We start from the raw sequence: 12,557 nt of genomic DNA, 5'->3' as shown, positions 1-12,557 counted from the left end.
TAATTCTCCTTTTTGATGGGGTCTTTGTCTGGTTTGGGGATCAAGGTAATAGTGGCCTCATAAAACGAGTTTGGAAGTTTTCCTTCCATTTCTATTTTTTGGAACAGTTTCAGAAGAATAGGTAGTAATTCTTCTTTAAATGTTTGGGTAGAATTCCCCTGGGAAGCCATCTGGCCCTGGGCTTTTGTTTGTTGGGAGATTTTTGATGACTGCTTCAATTTCCTTAGTGGTTATAGGTCTGTTCAGGTGTTCTATTTCTTCCTGGCTCAGTTTTGGTAGTTGATACATCTCTAGGAATGCATCCATTTCTTCCAGATTATCTAATTGGCTGGCATATAGTTGTTCATAATATGTTCTTATAATTGTTTGTATTTCTTTGGTGTTGGTTGTGATCTCTCCTCTTTCATTCATGATTTTATTTATTTGGGTCATTTCTCTTTTCTTTTTGATAAGTCTGGCCAGGGGTTTATCAATCTTGTTAATTCTTTCAAAGAACCAGCTCCTTGTTTTGTTGATCTGTTCTACTCTTCTTTTGGTTTCTATTTCGTTGATTTCTGCTCTGATCTCTATTCTTTCTCTTCTCCTCTGGGTTTAGGCTTTATTTGCTGTTCTCTCTCCAGCTCCTTTAGGTGTAGGGTTAGGTTGTGTATTTAAGACCTTTCTTGTTTCTTGAGAAAGGCTTGTATTGCTATATACTTTCCTCTTAGGACTGCCTTTGCTGCATTCCAAAGATTTTGACTGTTTTCATTTTCATTTGTTTCCATGAATTTTTTAAATTCTTCTTTAATTTCCTGGTTGACCCATTCATTCTTTAGTAGGATGCTCTTTAGCCTCCATGTATTTGAGTTCTTTCCGACTTTCCTCTTGTGATTGAGTTCTAGTTTCAAAGCATTGTGGTCTGAAAATATGCAGGGAATGATCCCAATCTTTTGGTGCCGGTTGAGACCTGATTTGTGACCTAGTATGTGATCTATTCTGGAGAATGTTCCATGGGCACTAGAGAAGAATGTGTATTCTGTTGCTTTGGGATGGAATGTTCTGAATATATCTGTGAAGTCCATTTGGTCCAGTGTGTCATTTAAAGTCTTTATTTCCTTGTTGATCTTTTGCTTAGACGATCTGTCCATTTCAGTGAGGAGGGGTGTTAAAGTCCTCCACTATTATTGTATTGTTGTCGATATGTTTCTTTGCTTTTGTTATTAATTGGCTTATATAATTGGCTGCTCCCATGTTAGGTGCATAGATATTTACAATTGTTAGATCTTCTTGTTGGATAGACCCTTTAAGCATGATATAGTGTCCTTCCTCATCTCTTCTCTTATTATAGCCTTTGGTTTAAAATCTAATTTGTCTGATACAAGAATTGCCACCCCAGCTTTCTTTTGATGTCCATTAGCATGGTAAATGGTTTTCCACCCCTTCACTTTCAATCTGGGGGTGTCTTTGTGTCTAAAATGAGTCTCTTGCAGACAGCATATCGATGGGTCTTGTTTTTTAATCCAATCTGATAGCCTGTGTCTTTTGATTGGGGCATTTAGCCCATTTACTTTCAGGGTAACTATTGAAAGATAAGAATTTAGTGCCATTGTATTGCCTGTAAGGTGACTGTTACTCTATATTGTCTCTGTTCCTTTCTGGTCTATGTTGCTTTTAGGCTCTCTCTTTGCTTAGAGAACCCCTTTCAATATTTCTTGTAGGGCTGGTTTCGTGTTTGCAAATTCCTTTAGTTTTTGTTTGTCCTGGAAGCTTTTTATCTCTCCTTCTATTTTCAGTGACAGCCTAGCTGGATATAGTATTCTTGGCTGCGTATTTTTCTCATTTAGTGCTCTGAATATATCATGCCAGTCCTTTCTGGCCTGCCAGGTCTCTGTGGATAGGTCTGTTGCCAATCTAATGTTTCTACCATTGTAGGTTACAGATCTCTTCTCCCGAGCTGCTTTCAGGATTTTCTCTTTGTCTCTGAGACTCGTAAGTTTTACTAGTAGATGTCGGGGTGTTGACCTGTTTTTATTGATTTTGAGAGGGGTTCTCTGTGCCTCCTGGATTTTGCTGCCTGTTTCCTTCCCCAAATTAGGAAAGTTCTCTGCTATAATTTGCTCCAATATACCTTTTGCCCCCCTCTCTCTTTCTTCTTCTTCTGGGATCCCAATTATTCTAATGTTGTTTCGTCTTATGGTATCGCTTATCGCTCGAATTCTGCCCTCGTGATCCAGTAGTTGTTGATCTCTCTTTTTCTCAGCTTCTTTATTTTCCATCATTTGGTCTTCTATATCACTAATTCTCTCTTCTGCCTCAATTTATCCTAGCAGTTAGAGCCTCCATTTTTGATTGCACCTCATTAATAGCCTTTTTGATTTCGACTTGGTTAGATTTTAGTTCTTTTATTTCTCCAGAAAGTGTTTCTCTAATAACTTCCATGCTTTTTTCAAGCCCAGCTAGTATCTTTAAAATCATCATTCTGAACTCTAGTTCCAACATCGTACTAATGTCCGTATTGAGTAGGCCCCTGGCAGTCGGTACTGCCTCTTGTTCTTTTTGTTGAGGTGATTTTTTCCATCTTGTCATTTTGTCCAGAGGAGAACAGATGAATGAGAGAACAAAATGCTAACAGGGTAACAACGTCCCCAGAAAATATACTCTAAACAAATCAGAAAAGACCTGAAACCGGGGGAAAAGAAAGGGAAAGAAAGGAAAAAGATAAAAACAAACAAAAACAGAACAAAACAAAAAAAACAATATGATCAGATATGATCAGGCTGGTGCATAGATCAGTGCCACACACTAGATTTTGGGTGTATTTTTGTCTGTTAGAAGAAAGTGCCTCCCAAAATTTTAAAGAAAGAAAAACTTATATATGTACAAAAATAAGGGTTAATACGATGAAGGGATGGAATATGACTGTAAAGATGAAAATTATATAAGATTTTATAAGAGGAATTGATAAGAAGTTGTTTGAAAAAAGAAAGAAGAGGATTTAAAAATAAATAAAGGGAGAGAATATGATCAGGCAGGAGACTAGAACAAAGCCATACATTAGAGATTTAGGGTATATTTTGATCTGTTAGAAGAAACTGTATCTCAAAGTTTTAAAGAGAGAACAACTTATATATATATATATATATATATACGCCAAAAATAAGGGTAACTACTATGAAGGGATAGAATATGACTCTAAAAATGAAAAATAAAAATGTTTTTTTAATAAAGGGATTGATAAGATGGTGGTTGAAAAAGGGAAAAAGAAAAACTCAAAAAAAAAAAGTTAAAAAAAATTAACTTTGAAAAACTAAAGAATCATGGTAAAAAAGCCATGAATTCTATGTGCAGTATTCCCCTAGCGCTGGAGTTCTGCTGTTCTCACTGATCGGTAAACTTGGTCTTGGCTGGCTGTTCTTGCTGATCATCTGGGGCAGGGGCCTGTTGCCGTGGTTCCCAAATGTCTTTGCCGGAGGCGGAATTGCCCCACCCTTGCCGGTCCGGGCTAAGTAATCTGCTCGGGTTTGCTCTCAGGAGGTTTTGTTCCTGCAAGCTTTCCATACAGCTTTGGAGGCCGAGAGTGAAAATGGCGCCCTCCCAATCTCCGCCCTGGAGGAGCCGAGAACTCGGGGCCCCGCTCCTCAGTGCGCCCCCAGAGAAAAGCAGTCAGTCACTCCCGTCTCCCTGGTCTCCGGCCGCACTCCGTGCTCACCCGGCCTGTGCCCGAGCATTTCTGTCTCTGGCACCCGACCCCGTGTGGAGTCTCCCAACCCAGCAGATCTCTGCGGTGTGCTCCCGCGCTGCTCCTCTCAGGGGGAAGGGGAGTCTCCCCGGATCTGCCACTTGTTGGGTCCCTGCTGGAGGAGCAGTGGCCCGACTGTGCAGTGGATCACGGTTTATGGGAACCCCGAGCTGAGAGCCCACTCCTCGGCTCTGTCTCTGCAGCCGGCTTCCCCGCTCCGATACCCGGGAGCGCTGCTGCACTCAGGCACCCCCGGTCTTTCTGTGACCCCGAGGGTCCTGAGACCACACTGTCCCAGCGAGGGTTCCACCCCCCGCTTAACCACTGGAGCGACATCCCTCAGCGGAGCAGACTTCTAAAAGTTCCGATTTTGTGCTCCGCTGCTCTATCACTTGCTGGTAGCTGCTGATGGAGGCTCCCTCCCCCGCCGTCTATCCTCCCGAATATCGCCTCGGATTCACTTCTCCGAACGTTCTACCTTCCAGAAAGTGGTTGCTTTTCTGTTCAGAGAGTTGTTGCTGTTCTTTTCTTCGATCTCCTGTTGAGTTCGTAGGTGTTCAGAATGGTTTGATCCCTATCCAGCCGAATTTCTGGGACCAGAAGAAATCCAGGTCTCCTACTCCTCCCCTAAGTGAGATAAGTCAGAGAAAGGTACTGTATGATATCACTCAATAATGAGAAGTTTTATTTTACTTTATTTTTTTTTAAAGATTTTATTTATTTGAGAGAGAGAAAGAGAGCACAAGCAGGGGGAATGGCAAGCAGAGGGAGCAGGAGAAGCAGGCTCCCCACTGAGCAGGGAGCCTGACTCGGGGTTCAATCCCAGGACCCTGGGATCATGACCTGAGCTGAAAGCAGATGCTTAACTGTCGGAGCCACCCAGGTGCCCCAGTAATATGAAATTTTAAACCAAACCAAACCAAACTGAGCTTATATAATATACAGAGAATAGATTGGTGGTTGCCAGAAGCAGGGGTTCAGGGATTGGGAGAAATGGGTGAAGGGGGTCAAAAGGTACAAACTTTCAGTTATAAGATACAAATAACTCCTGGCGATGTAATGTACACTGTAATGAATAGTTAATATTATATTGCAGTACTCACTTTGGCAGCACATATATAAAAATCGGAAGGATACAGAGATTAGCGTGACCCCTCTTCAAGGATAACATGCAAATTCATGAAGCATTAAAAAAAATACTGTATGTCATATTTGAAAGTTGCTAAGAAAGTAGATCTTAAAATTCTCATAATAAAATTCTCATATGAAAGAAAATTTGGGGGGCACCTGGGTGGCTTAGTCAGTTGAGCGTCCGACTCTTGATTTTAGCTCTGGTCATGATCTCAAGGTTGTGAGACCGAGCCCCGCATCTGACTCCACTCTCAGCGGGACGTCTGCTTGAGATTCTCTCCCTCTCCCTCTGCCCATCCTTCTGCTGTCTCTCTCTTTCCAAAAATAAATAAATCTTTAAAAGAAGGGAAAGAAAATTTTGTAACTAAATATGGTGATGGATATTAACTAGATGTACACGGTGATCATTTTGTAATACATATGAATATCGAATCATTATGTTGTGCACCTGAAACTAATATAATTTTTATATCAATTCTACCTCATAAAAAAAATAACAAGGACATAATTCAATGCAATATAGAGTTATTACACTATTTGAAGTAAACTATTTGTAAAATGAAGAGGTTCTGTTATTTTTCTATATAATCTAAATGATTGATTTTGCTTTCGTATGAGCAAAGAGTATTTAACAATTTTTCAAGAATATACTTCCAGGAGCGCCTGGGTGGCTCAGTCGTTAAGCATCTGCCTTCGGCTCAGGTCATGGTCCCAGGGTCCTGGGATCGAGCCCCACCTCGTGCTCTCTGTTCGGTGGGAAGCCTGCTTCTCCCTCTCCCACTCCCCCTGCTTGTGTTCATCTCTTGCTGTGTCTCTCTCTCTGTCAAATAAATAAAAAAATCTTAAATAAAAAAAGAATATATACTTCCAGAAAATACTTTAAAGATAGTTAAAGAGGAACAGAATGAAAGAAATCTTGACACCATTAAAATAAGGGTAAAATGACAAGACCTAGATAAGGAGTTGGTAGGATGACCTCTTTGAAACATTTGTAAAATAAAATATACGAAGTAATATATTTTTTTTTATATATTACTAACAGTTGTTACAGAACTTTGATATGGATTATTTAAGTTTCTGTGTTAAAGCTATTTTTCTGAAAGAATGCAGTTGGTTTTTTTTTTAAGATTTTTTTTTTTTTAAGATTTTATTTATTTGACAGAGAGAGACACAGTGAGAGAGGGAACACAAGCAGGGGGAGTGGGAGAGGGAGAAGCAGGCTTCCCGCTGAGCAGGGAGTTCAATGCGGGGCTCTATCCCAGCACCCAGGGATCATGACCTGAGCCGAAGGCAGACGCTTAACAACTGAGCCACCCAGGCGCCCCTTTTTTAAGATTTTTACTTTATTCATTTGAGAGCACAGGTAGGGGGAGAGGCAGAGGGAGAGGGAGAAGCAGACTCCCCACTGAGCTGGGAGCCCGACATGGGGCTCTATCCCAGGACCTGGGATCATGACCTGAGCTGAAGGGAGGCGCTTAACCATCTGAGGCACCCAAGCGCCCCACGTCTGCGGTTTAGTAGGCTTTGCCTGCAGTCACACTGTGAACCACTAGATGGCAGCGTGAGGCAGAACTTGATAATAGAAGCTGGCTGGGTGGTAGTGGAGAGGGTATGTGCTATGGTGAGCGCTGTGAATTGTGTTGTTGAATCACAGACCTGGACCTCTGAGAAATAATACATTATAAGTTACAAAAAGAAAAAGATAGTAGGAATGGAAAAATAAAGGGGTGGAAATCGGAGGGGGAGACTAACCACGAGAGACTATGGACTCTGAGAAACAAACTGAGGGTTCTAGAGGGGAGGGAGGTGGGGGGATGGGCTAGCCCGGTGATGGGTATTAAAGAGGGCACGTACTGAATGGAGCACTGGGTGTTATACGCAAACAATGAATCATGGAACACTACAGCAAAAACGAATGATGTAATGTATGGTGATTAACATAACATAATAAAATAAAATTTAAAAAAAGCTGTCACCCATATCTTTAGATGCTTTGGTGAGCATTTGTTTCACCTGGCATAGGGAGTGGTAGCCTGTTCTTTAACAGAGAATAAAATAGATGTTTCAGAGAAAAAAAAAAAAAAAAGCTGTAAGCCTGTTCTGAAAGTTATTAAATGTGGCCCAAATGGTGAAATAGTTTTGTAATCAAATAAATGAGAGAGACGTTTTGTAATTGTACAAACAGCTTGAACAGCTTGGATACCCCGTGAGTATTTTTTAGAGCATGTGTACCGTAGAATTTAAAACCGGTATTGTGTATGTGTGCTTATCATTTGCTAAACTACATGACAAAGTATTTCAAGCATCATAGGTATAGCAATTGTGAAACTGCTATGATACAGATCTAATAATTTTAGGTTCTGATTATGAGTGGGCTTAATACAGCACAATTCCAAACTTGTAACTAAGCAAGGTGAGGCAACGTCCTGCTTGGCCCCAATAGTAACCTTAAGGGAAAAAAAAAATATTCCGTATCATCTGAAAATTATTGGGCCAGCCAAAGAGAATTATAAGCAGAGTTTTGTCAAAGGGATACAGTAATATTGTTTAGTGATTTGTGTGTCTGAAGTCTTGCATGAGGCACAGGCTGTATTTTTACCAGAATGCACGCGCATGTAACTGTTTGTAAGAAAACAATTGGAATTCAGCAGAGGTGGATATTATAATCCCATGTTACAGTCAGCAGCTTTTGTCCTCCTAAATAATGTGCCTTAGCTAATTCTTGGGCACAGATGGAGTAGGAGATTTTAATACCTGCTGCTGGCATTTCTGTATCAAAAACCACGTAGAGATGCAGGTTCAGTAGTAAGTAGAATATGCTCAGACCCCTAAAGTGAGTAAGTAGGAGACAAGAAGTCGTACTTAGCCACATAGTCGTACAGAAATTGGTGGTGTTGTTAGGGGCACCTGGGTGGCTCAGTCGTTAAGCGTCTGCCTTCGGCTCAGGTCATGATCCCAGGGTCCTGGGATCGAGCCCCACATCGGGCTCCCTGCTCCGTGGGAAGCCTGCTTCTCCCTCTCCCACTCCCCCTGCTTGTGTTCCCTCTCTCGCTCTCTGTCAAATAAATAAATAAAATATTAAAAAAAAAAAAAAGAAATTGGTGTTGTTGGTATGGACACACACGAGTTCGTTCTAAGGAAAGATAAAAATAAGGAACAGGAAGCTGAACCGTGAAAGGTGATTTTTATTATACTGTCTGTACTTTTAATAACTTACAAAATATACTAATGTTTTGTGGTAAATTTTTTTTCCGGAAAAGTAAGTTTTCATCTTTCTTTTTTTTTTTTTTTTGGCGGAGGGGGAGAAGGAAGAATTTCCACAGTAAGGAAAGGAATACCTTGATACTCCCTTGTATAAAGGAACTACTTAGTAAATGTTTGATGTGCACGTATCCATGCATGAATGAATGAGAGAATTCTACCACATAGTTTACAAGAATGATCATCTCTCTCTAATTGCTCCATTTCCGCATTCCACAAGTATTTATTGAGCACCAAGTTTGTGCTAGACACTGTTCTGGGCTCTAAGGATCCTGAACTGACCAAAACAGAGACTATTTCTTATTGAATTTGCATTTTAATTGGGGGTGGAAGGCAGTAAACAAGATAATATGTAGTATGTCAGATGATGATCTGTGCTGGGTCAAAAATAAATAAGCCAACTAACCAGTCAGCCAGGACAGGGAATGCCAGGGTGTGAGTGGGGTTGCATGGTCAGAAATGGCCTCAGTGAGCCGGTGACGTTTGAACAGAGCCCTGGAGGAGTCGGGGAGTGAGCCATGCGGCAATCTGGGGGAAGTATATTTCAGGCCTAAGGGATAGAGGCCCTCAGGTGGGGGACTGCCCCAGGCGACCGTGTAGCTGGAGCCGAGGGAGCTGGGGGGATTAGGAGGAGACGGAGTCAGGGCGGTAGGAGAGGTCACAGGGTGTTACCCGCAACTGTACAGACTTGGGCATTGACTCGGGCAGTGGGGATCCATTTATGATTCTTCTGAGATGGAGGCACACCGGTCTGTACTGGTGTTTCCATTATTGCTCCTGTCCCTTAAGAACGTACGCAGTCATTTTACACACTTACACATCGTTCTCCAGTGGTCAGCTTCTCCCTCAGGGCGGGCTGCTGCCTCCGGTGCTTTGTGATTTTTGATTGTGAGCTCATTTCCAGTGGCTTTTGTTAGCTGTTGGAGCTCTCATGGGCCCTCTCGTGAAAGTATCCCTACAGGGGGACTTTGTTTTTACTACTGCTGAGTCCCCAGGGATCTTTGTTGTCCTGGACTGGCTTTTATATTTTCTTACCTTAGAGTTTCCATACCATTCCATACCATTAAATCTAGACCACAAATTTAGGCATGATAGAGGCTGTGGATTTTAACTATTTGTTGGAGTGGTTTATTCTTTTCTTTTTCAAGGCCCTTGATGTGAGCTAAATGTCTTCACTGCTTCAGCGGGCTGAATGGAGTATTTTTAGCCTTCTCTGTAAAATACACAGGTCTTTGAGCATCTGGGCTCAGTCCCAGGTGTTGCTCCTTAAGCAGCTTGAGGCCATGTCTTCTATCTCTGAGTAGGCCTAAAAATCTAGCCCCCAACCCAAGGGCCTTGTATCTTAAGTACCTTGGGGGTCACTGAAGCAGCGTATGCTTTGATTTTTGTCTTTGCTGTAGTATTTGGGTTTATTACAGAATTTTTTAAACAGATACAGAAGTGGAGAGAGTACTATAATGAATCTGAGTTTCAACTTCACCCACCTTCAGCAGTGACCAACTCACAGCCATCTTGTTTTATCTGTATCCTCACTTCCACTTATGTGATTCTAATGGACCTGTGATAGACTGTCTTTGCTATATAAAGCCAGGAGTAGAAATGAAGGGTCAGAGGGGGTGTGTGTGTATGTATATATGTATGCGTATGCCTGCTTGTTTGGTCCCTCTTCTGTGCCATTGGTCTGTTTATCTGTTCATGTGCCCCATACTCTAATATCTTTACGTTAGTGTGCTTTTTAGTATATGTTAATATCTAGTAGAACAAACCACTTTTTTGTTCATCTTTTAAAAAAATAACCTAACTATTCGTGTACTTTTATTCTTCCATGTAAGTTTCAGACTAAGTAATCAGTTATCTTAAAATTTTAGCTGGGAAAAATTTTTTTTGCTGGAATTTGAGATGACATTTAACTTATAGATTGATTTGGGAGAGAACTGATACCTTTGTAAGTTTTCTCATTCAAGACCATGAAATATCTCTTTTATAACATCTGTGTTTATTAGATTTAAACATTTTTTTTTTGTACAGATCTTTTGTATTCTTAGATACCATGTAGTTTTTGTTATGGTAAATGCTACTGTATTTATTTATTATGTTTCCTAAGTGTAGTTGTTTTATTACTGGAGAAACATTTTTGTAAGTTGATCTTGCATTTGACAGCCCTATTAAACTTTCCTGTTACTGATTCTGTTCATTCTTCTATGTGGCATGATAGTGTATGTTTTACTTTACAAGAAACTGCCAAACCGTTTTCCAAAGTGTCAGTAACATTTTGCACTCTAATCAGCAATGTCTGAGAATCCCATTTACTCTACATCCTCAGGTCATTTGGCAGTATCAATTAAAAAGAAATAGCCAATCCAGCGGCTATCCAATGGTATCTACTGCTTACTATTATTTTATTTTGCAATCCCCTAATGACTAAATGATGTGTTAAGCATTTCTTCATATGCTTCTTTGCTATTGGTATATCTTTAACATCTCTTCCTCCTTCCTGTTTAAATTGGTTTTTTTTCTTATTACTTAATTGTGAGAGTTATTTAAATTTTGGACACAAGTTCTTTATCAAATGTGTATTCTGCAAATACTTCCACTGCCTCATCTTTTCATTTTCTGAATCGTGATCTTCGAAAGACCACAGGTATAAATTTTGATGAAATCTAATCTATCAGTTTTTTTTTTAATAGCTCATGTTTATTGTATTCAGTCTAAGAAAATCTTTACCTAATTCATGGTTACAGAGATTTTATAGTTTCAAGTTTTTCATTTAGGTATATGACCCATTTTGAGTTAATTTTTATTTATGGTATGAATTATAAGTTGAAGGTCATTTGTTTATATATGAATGTCCAATTGTTCTAGCCTCTGTTATTGAAGAGAGTATCTTTTTAAATAGAATTACCTTGGAGCCTTTGTTAAAAATTACTTGCCCAGGTATTAATGGGTCTATTTCTGGACTCTGTATTCAGTCTCATGGGTATATATGTTTCTTCTTTTCTCAGTAATGCACTATCTTGATTATTATAGCTTTCTAAATCTTGAGGTCAGATATTATCAACCTTCAAACTTTTTTTTTTTTCCCAAAATTGCTTTGGCTATTCTAATTCTTCTGCTTTTTATTATGAATTTGGAATTTCACTGGGATTACACTGACTTTATACATCAATTTGAAGAAAATTGGCATTTAAACAATATTGAGTGTTCTAATCCATGCACATGGTATATCTCCATATATTTAGGTCTGTTTTTAAAAAAATTTCTCTCTGGGAATTACAGTTTTCAGTATAAAAATTTTGCCCATATTTTGCTAGATCCATATTTGAGTATTTCATGGTGTTTGGCGTTATGGCAAAAGGTATTTGCATTTTGAAAAAATTTTAGTGATTTGCTAGTATATAGAAATACAATTGATTTTTTTTCCAGTGGGGTTTATTCCAGGAATGCTGATATAATTTCATATAAAGAGAACTGTTAGCATGTATCATGTATTTAGTAGGTCAAAGGCAGCAAAAGTGGTCATTTGACCATTCAGATATAATCAAGTCATACCCATATACTTAAAACAAAACCATAGCTTTCGATTCCTTTTTTTAAAAAAAGATTTTAAAAAAGAGAGAGAGAGAGAGAGAGCATGAGTGGGGGGGGACGGGTGCAGAAGGAGAGGGAGAAGCAGGGTCCCTGCTGAGCGGGGAGCCCGACACAGGACTTCATCCCAGGACCCTGGGATCGTGACCTGAGCCGAAGGCAGACGCTTAACCGACTGAACCACCCAGGTGCTTCACTTTCTATTGCTTTTTAATTTTATTTTTTTTAAGTGTGGTAAAAAAAAAAATCCCACATAATATAACTATATCATCTTAACTATTTTCAAGGGTACAGTTAAGTAATGTTAAATATATTCACAGTGTTGTGCGGCAGCTCTCCAGAACTTGATTTCATCTTGCAAAACTGACGCTGTACTCCTGAAACAGTAACTCCCAGGAGCACCTGGCTGGCTCAGTTAGTAGAGCAAATGACTTGATCTCAGGGTCGTGAGTTCAAGCCCTGCATTGAGCATGGAGCCTACTTAAAAACAGAAAACAAAAAAACCGCAACAGTAACTCCCCATTTCCCATTCTTCCTAGCCTTTGGTACCCACTATTCTACTTTCTCATGGAGCTGCTCTACTAGCTTTTTGTTGTTGTTATTGATCCTTTTAGATTTTCCACATAGATATTCATGTTGTCTGAGAATAGAGACATTTTTGTGCCTTTCCAGCCTTTTAACTGGCAAGGACACCCAGTGTGATGTTGCATAGGTGGAGAGAGTTGATGTACCTTGTCTTGTTCCAGATCTTTGGGGGAAAACATTCAGTATGTTAGCAGAGATATTTATTAGATTCCCTTTATCGGGTCGAGGAAGTCTCTTTTAATTTATAGTTTGCCTAGAGTTTTTATCATGAATAAAC

At 39.9% G+C, this 12,557-nt stretch overlaps 1 protein-coding gene and 1 non-coding gene across 2 annotated transcripts in view; both read left to right on the top strand.

Moving 5' to 3' along the window:
- Window positions 1–12,557, top strand: part of UBAC2 (UBA domain containing 2) — a 176,589-nt gene that overhangs the window by 54,636 nt on the left and 109,396 nt on the right. The gene's annotated exons all lie outside the window — the stretch shown is intronic.
- LOC118555407 (U6 spliceosomal RNA) lies at window positions 4,814–4,917 on the top strand. Its single transcript, XR_004926979.1, has one exon. It is a non-coding gene; the product is annotated as a U6 spliceosomal RNA (small nuclear RNA).

The sequence above is a fragment of the Halichoerus grypus genome, chromosome 4, assembly GCF_964656455.1.
Source record: "Halichoerus grypus chromosome 4, mHalGry1.hap1.1, whole genome shotgun sequence".
NCBI lineage: Eukaryota > Metazoa > Chordata > Mammalia > Carnivora > Phocidae > Halichoerus > Halichoerus grypus.
This window is presented reverse-complemented; position numbering and strand designations above follow the sequence as displayed.